A 7,142-nucleotide genomic window follows, 5' to 3' on the forward strand; every position below is an offset into this window, starting at 1 on the left:
TATATATATATATATATATATATATATATATATATATATATATATATATATATATATATACACATTGGGGCGGTTAAGTTAGGGTGTGTGTGTGTGTGTGTGTGTGTGTGTGGTGGTGATGGCGTTTGTGTGGTAGAGGAGGTGTGGTGTGGTGTGGTAGAGATGCTGCTATTGTGGTGGGGAGGAGGGAGTGGAGGTGTGTGTGGTGGTGGCGTGGAGGTGGTGATAATGAGGGAGAGGTGGAGGTGGGTGGTGGTGATAATGAGGGAGAGGTGGTGATGGAGACTGACTACAGGTGGTGGAGGTGTGGCTGTGATGGTGTTCATGTGACGATAATAACCTAACATTAATCATATATAACTGTAATGATAATGATAATCAATAGCTTTGTGGTTTATTGACTATTTTACATTGGAAGCAAAGGCTGGAAATGTATATACCCAGGCGATACCTGCGCCATAGTAAGGAGGATCATAACGATGGGGTGAGGGTGATTAAGTCTTCACCCAAACACTGCAGTCGTTAAGAATGTACACAGTGGTTAGGGTTCGAGGGAGGAGTATGTGTTGTTCACCTGGTGGGCTGCGCGAGCGCGGGTGGGCCTCAATACGGTGGAGGTGGCGGTGGTGTCGAAATGCAAACCTAGGGACGAGGGATCTATGGCGACAGGAGATGACGGTGGCGAACATGGCGCTACGGCTTCTTAGCAAACGACAGGTGATTGTTGAGAGAGAGAGAGAGAGAGAGAGAGAGAGAGAGAGAGAGAGAGAGAGAGCTGAGAGGACCAGTGCGTTTACCCATCTCTTGAAAAGTAGCGCAAAAGGAACTGAGGATGACTTGGTACGCTATTTTGAGCACCTTTTCCAATCTTCCCTGTTGTGTGATGGATAGGAAGGGAATAGTTCAAGCCTGGAAGAACAGGCGAGTCTTAAAAGATCTTCTAAATTGTGGTGTAGCGGGTTAGCCTTGCTGACCACGACGTATGCCCAGGGTTCGAGTGCATAGGCACGAATCGTGGGTGGCGCCGTCGGTCCACAGTAAACCCCTACCTGTTCATCCTCCCCTCCCCACTTGGTCGATGCTATTTCACTGAGCGGAGTCTGGGAGGTGGTGATAATGAGGGAGAGGTGGTGATGGAGACTGACTACAGGTGGTGGAGGAGTCTGGGAGGTGGCTAATGGTTGGTTAGTGGTGTAACGAGGACCTAGCGATCGTTAAAGGGGGTCATTTAAGTCGGTCAACGTGCGTACGTCAAACACATTCAACCATTAGGATCACGACACACAGGGTGTCCCACCCCATGTGTGGCGTCAGGGGAGACTGTGTGTGGGGGGGGGGGAGGGAGAGCTATCGGGTGGTAGTTCGACCCTGGGGGATTGTGTAGACTGGAGGAGGTGTGGGAGGATTGATCCCCCCCCCCCCACACCCCGGGGGTCAGTGTGGGTGTGGGTCAAGTGTAGACTACGGGGGAGTTACAGGATGGTAGACCCACCCTAAGGGGTGAGTGTAGACTGTAGGACGACCCTGGGGTGAGTGTGGACAGCAGGAGGACGACCCTGTGGGTGAGTGTCGACAGCAGGAGGACGACCCTGGGGGTGAGTGTCGATAGCAGGAGGACGACACCCTGTGGGTGAGTGTCGATAGCAGGACGACAACCCTGTGGGTGAGTGTCGACAGCAGGAGGACGACCCTGGGGGTGAGTGTGGACAGCAGGAGGACGACCCTGTGGGTGAGTGTCGACTGCAGGAGGACGACCCTGGGGGCTGAGTGTCGACAGCAGGAGGACGACCCTGGGGTGAGTGTGGACAGCAGGAGGACGACCCTGTGGGCGAGTGTCGACTGCAGGAGAACGACCCTGGGGGGTGAGTGAGTGTGGACTGTCAGTGGCAACCTTGGTCGTAATGCTTCATCCATAAAGAAATGACTTGGTATGTAAATCCTTCACGCCACAACCACGGCCCAGACATTCAAATCCAGCCTCCCGCTATGCAGGACGCGTCATCCAGGTCCCACTTATCCAGGGCCCACTGGCTGTGCACGCATCATCCAGGTCCCCATTTATCCAGGGCCCACCGGCTGTGCACGCATCATCCAGGGCCCGACTTATCCAGGGCCCACCGGCTGTGCACACATCATCCAGGGCCCATTTATCCAGGGCCCACTGGCTGTGCACGCATCATCCAGGGCACGACTTATCCAGGGCCCACTGGCTGTGCACGCATCATCCAGGTCCCCATTTATCCAGGGCCCACTGGCTGTGCACGCATCATCCAGGTCCCCATTTATCCAGGGCCCACTGGCTGTGCACGCATCATCCAGGTCCCCATTTATCCAGGGCCCACCAGCTGGCACGCATCATCCAGGGCCCACTTATCCAGGGCCCATCGGCTGGCACCGGCCATCCAGGGCCCACTTATCCAGGGCCCACCGGCTGTGCACGCATCATCCAGGGCCCACCGCCTGGCACTGGCCATCCAGGGCACGACTGGGGCACTGGGGCGCCCGCGCCCCAGTGCCCCAGCAGCCGTAAAGTGCGCGTCACTGACAAGCCCCCATCCCGTGACGCGCCAATGGGCGGAACGAGTGGCGTAACAAGCTTGACGTCACACCGCCTCTCCCTCCCCGGGGGTCAATACGTCACGCCTCCCTGGCAGCCAATGATCCATCTAATGACATGGCAGGAGCGCCCCCGGGATTGGTGGAGGGAGGCCGCTGACGTCGGTGGTGACGTCACATGTCGTCACAACCCTCCAGGACACAATGTTGTTGACGAAGTTGTGTCCAGGACGATGGGTAGTTACGTCACAGTCGGGGGTTAAAGGTCACCCTCCCTGGGCAATGTACCATCTAATGTACCATGCTAGGCACCACGATGTGTGCCGCATGCTGTGGGACGTCACCTATGTCGTCCAACTCAGTGCACCACAGTTGTCCATTAGTGTCCACACTAGTGTCCCAGTCTAGTGAACCCACCTAGGCCTCTATGAACCACCTAGTGTCCCATCTAGTGCACCACCTAGTGTCCTTGCATCTAGTGCCATTATATCACCTAGTGTCCCATCTAGTGAATCACCTAGTGTCCCATCTAGTGCACCATCTAGTGTCCCATCTAGTGCACCACCTAGTGTCCCATCTAGTGAAAAACCTAGTGTCCCATCTAGTGCAACACCTAGTGTCCCATCTAGTGCAACACCTAGTGTCCCATCTAGTGCACCACCTAGTGTCCCATCTAGTGCACCATCTAGTGTCCCATCTAGTGCACCAACTAGTGTCCCATCTAGTGCAACACCTAGTGTCCCATCTAGTGCAACACCTAGTGTCCCATCTAGTGCAACACCTAGTGTCCCATCTAGTGCATCACCTAGTGCCCCATCTAGTGCATCACCTAGTGTCCCATCTAGTGCACCACCTAGTGTCCCATCTAGTGCACCATCTAGTGTCCCATCTAGTGCACCACCTAGTGTCCCATCTAGTGCACCATCTAGTGTCCCATCTAGTGCACCACCTAGTGTCCCATCTAGTAAACCACCAAGTGTCCCATCTAGTGCATCACCTAGTGTCCCATCTAGTGCACCACCTAGTGTCCCATCTAGTGCAACACCTAGTGTCCCATCTAGTGCATCACCTAGTGTCCCATCTAGTGCACCACCTAGTGTCCCATCTAGTGCAACACCTAGTGTCCCATCTAGTGCAACACCTAGTGTCCCATCTAGTGCACCATCTAGTGTCCCATCTAGTGCACCACCTAGTGTTCCATCTAGTGCACCACCTAGTGTCCTATCTAGTGCACCACCTAGTGTCCCATCTAGTGCATCACCTAGTGTCCCATCTAGTGAACCACCAAGAGTCCCATCTAATAAGCCACCTAGTGTCCCATCTAGTGCATCACCTATTGTCCCATCTAGAGTACCATCTAGTGTCCCATCTAGTGCACCACCTAGTGTCCCATCTAGTGCACCACCTAGTGTCCTATCTAGTGCATCACCTAGTGTCCCATCTAGTGAACCACCAAGAGTCCCATCTAATAAGCCACCTAGTGTCCCATCTAGTGCATCACCTAGTGTCCAATCTAGTGAACCACCAAGAGTCCCATCTAATAAGCCACCTAGTGTCCCATCTAGTGCATCACCTAGTGTCCCATCTAGTGCACCACCTAGTGTCCCATCTAGTGCATCACCAAGTGTCCCATCTAGTGCATCACCTAGTGTCCCATCTAGTGCACCACCTAGTGTCCCATCTAGTGAACCACCTAGTGTCCCATCTAGTGAACCACCTAGTGTCCCATCTAGTGCACCACCTAGTGTCCCATCTAGTGCACCATCTAGTGTCCTATCTAGTGCACCACCTAGTGTCCCATCTAGTGAACCACCTAGTGTCCCATCTAGTGCAACACCTAGTGTCCCATCTAGTGCATCACCTAGTGTCCCATCTAGTGCACCACCTAGTGTCCCATCTAGTGCACCACCTAGTGTCCTATCTAGTGCACCACCTAGTGTCCCACCTAGTGCACCACCTAGTGTCCCACCTAGTGCACCACCTAGTGTCCCATCTAGAGTACCATCTAGTGTCCCATCTAGTGCACCACCTAGTGTCCCACCTAGTGCACCACCTTGCTGCCACCCACCAAATACCAGGAGGCACCAGCTGTCGGCCTCGACCTGTGCAGGAAACACAATAACTTCTCCCACCCACACAAGAAGCGTCTTCATTCAAAACAAAAAAGTCGTACAGAAATACAGAGGTAATATCAATCATGCAAACGTACATGTCACTGGGAGAAGAAGAACCCAAATTAGGTCATTTACGTAACTAATCTCTCCCTCTCTCTCTCTCACTCTCTCTCTCTCTCTCTCTCTCTCTCTCTCTCTCTCTCTCTCTCTCTCTCTCTCTCTCTCGGCAGAACGGGAACGAATATAAACATCCAAGAGTCATTTATACTGAACATTCCTTTGTTTTAATGTTTGGAGAGGTGGGGGAGGCGATGGCCTCACATTTGTCGCAAATTTAGTTCATTTCTTTCCCCCTTAATGACACAAAGGGAATAATAGTGCTTTTAGTTCTTTCATTATGATAAACACGCGTTATAGCTGAGTGGGGGTAACTTACTGTGTGTGTGTGTGTGTGTGTGTGTGTGTGTGTGTGTGTGTGTGAGTATGTCTGTGTGTGTGTGTGTCTGTGTGTGTGTATGTGTGTGTGTGAGTATGTCTGTGTGTGTGTGTGTGAGTATGTCTGTGTGTGAGTGTGTGTGTGTGTGTGTGTGTGTGTGTGTGTGTGTGTGTGTGTGTGTGTGTGTGTGTGTGTGTGTGTGTGTGTGTGTGTGTGTGAGTATGTGTGTCTGTGTGTGTGTGTGTGTGTGTCTGTGTGTGTGTGTGTGTGTGTGTGTGTGTGTGTGTGTGTGTAAAACCCCCGTGTGTACATGCGTGTGAACGTGTCAAAAGAGAAACCACAAAAATCATACGTCACAAGACGCGTGAGGTCGGGATCTCCAACATCACAATTACCTAAACCATCGAGTCAACTTAGCGAAATACACAAGTTCCTCCTGCATTGAAAATATTACTTTTCCAAAGACGCCGCTTTTATTATTATTATTTTAAGATCATATCATCCACCTAATTGAAAGAAAACGTATTAATAATTCGTAAAATAAATAAAGAAAATCAAGTACTTTACATACGAAGGATCGACATGGCATTTTGATTATCAAAACCTCCGAAATATATATTCGCTTCAAGTGGACCAGACATTCATTGCTCATCTTCCCATTCTTAAATACACACGATATAAATGCTGGAGAAATGGTTTTCACTCGGGTTTCCACACACGAAATTCCACATAGATCGGAATGAGAATAATATGAATGTGTAACACGTAAAACACTATGAGTCCCATTTTCCTTTTAGATACACTATGCATAAACAATAGATATATGTCTATCATTTCTTTTAGAATATTGACAGTATACGATCTTTTATTTTTTCTTCTAAATCAAAATGAAAACTCTCATCGTTGCTGAAAACTGAGCGAAGAAATTACCTGAGTGTCTGACAAATACAGAGCGAATAATATAGCAAAAAAGAATTGTATTTAAAACAAAAAACGGAAAACAAAAAGGTGATGTATGACTGTGTTCGAACACGACCAAAATACTGGCGAGTACCGACCAGTTTGTACAGTAACTACCGTCGATATATACGGTTATTATAGCCATCATTTTACATATAAAATTTACGTAAATTTCTACATATAAACCTGTATAATATTACATATCTTACCGTAAATGATGGATCACTAGGGATCAGCTGGCTGGAGGAAAACATGGCGGACACCGTGAGGGAAGTCAACATTGCCAGTTCAGTACTCACATATTTACCTACCTAATCACACATATAAGCTGATACTCACTCTCTCAGGACCTTCAGCAGCTTCTCCTCAAGTTATATCACAACAATACACTAACACAGACGCGTTTTATATCGACCGTACGAGCGAAATAAGAGTAATGAGAAACGTAAACACAAACCCAACACCGGTCACCGCTCCAGAGCGAACTGAGCGACAATGACAACAATGTCTTCTTCCTCAAAACCATGACACCAAGGAAGAGAAACTTCGCTACATTGGTGTTGGTTCTTGTGTGACGTCCATCATACTAAGATGGGGAAACTCTGGTACATTGGTGTTGGTTCTTGTGTGACGTCCATCATACTAAGATGGGGAAACTCTGGTACATTGGTGTTGGTTCTTGTGTGACGTCCATCATACTAAGATGGGGAAACTCTGGTACATTGGTGTTGGTTCTTGTGTGACGTCCATCATACTAAGATGGGGAAACTCTGGTACATTGGTGTTGTATATTTGTGTTGTACATTTGTGGTGTATATATAGGTGCTGGTTTATTAAAGATAAGGGGATATGAATAGGTATACAGCTGGGTGGTGGTTGATGGTTGGTGGGGGTGTGTTTAGCTTTCTAGTTTTATAAAAGGTGGGGGTTTGTGCGTGTGTGTGTGTGTGTGTGTGTGTGTGTGTGTGTGTTGGTGGGGGGGGGGGATGCTTTTAGCGACGCTCCATCATAATTCTTCAGGCCTTTTATACACCAGATAATTGTCGTTTCATCTATTAAAAAGTTACTTTAATGGA

At 49.2% G+C, this 7,142-nt stretch overlaps 1 protein-coding gene across 1 annotated transcript in view; it reads right to left on the reverse strand.

The window, feature by feature from the left end:
* Nucleotides 1–6,518, reverse strand: part of CRIF (growth arrest and DNA damage-inducible proteins-interacting protein CRIF) — a 202,242-nt gene extending 195,724 nt beyond the window's left edge. The window contains exon 1 of the mRNA XM_071670745.1: nt 6,406–6,518. The gene's annotated coding sequence lies outside the window, so the exon portion shown is untranslated. The remainder of the gene's footprint in view (nt 1–6,405) is intronic.
* Between the last annotated feature and the right edge of the window lie 624 nt (nt 6,519–7,142).

This window comes from Panulirus ornatus, chromosome 15 (genome assembly GCF_036320965.1).
Source record: "Panulirus ornatus isolate Po-2019 chromosome 15, ASM3632096v1, whole genome shotgun sequence".
Taxonomy (NCBI): Eukaryota; Metazoa; Arthropoda; class Malacostraca; order Decapoda; family Palinuridae; genus Panulirus; species Panulirus ornatus.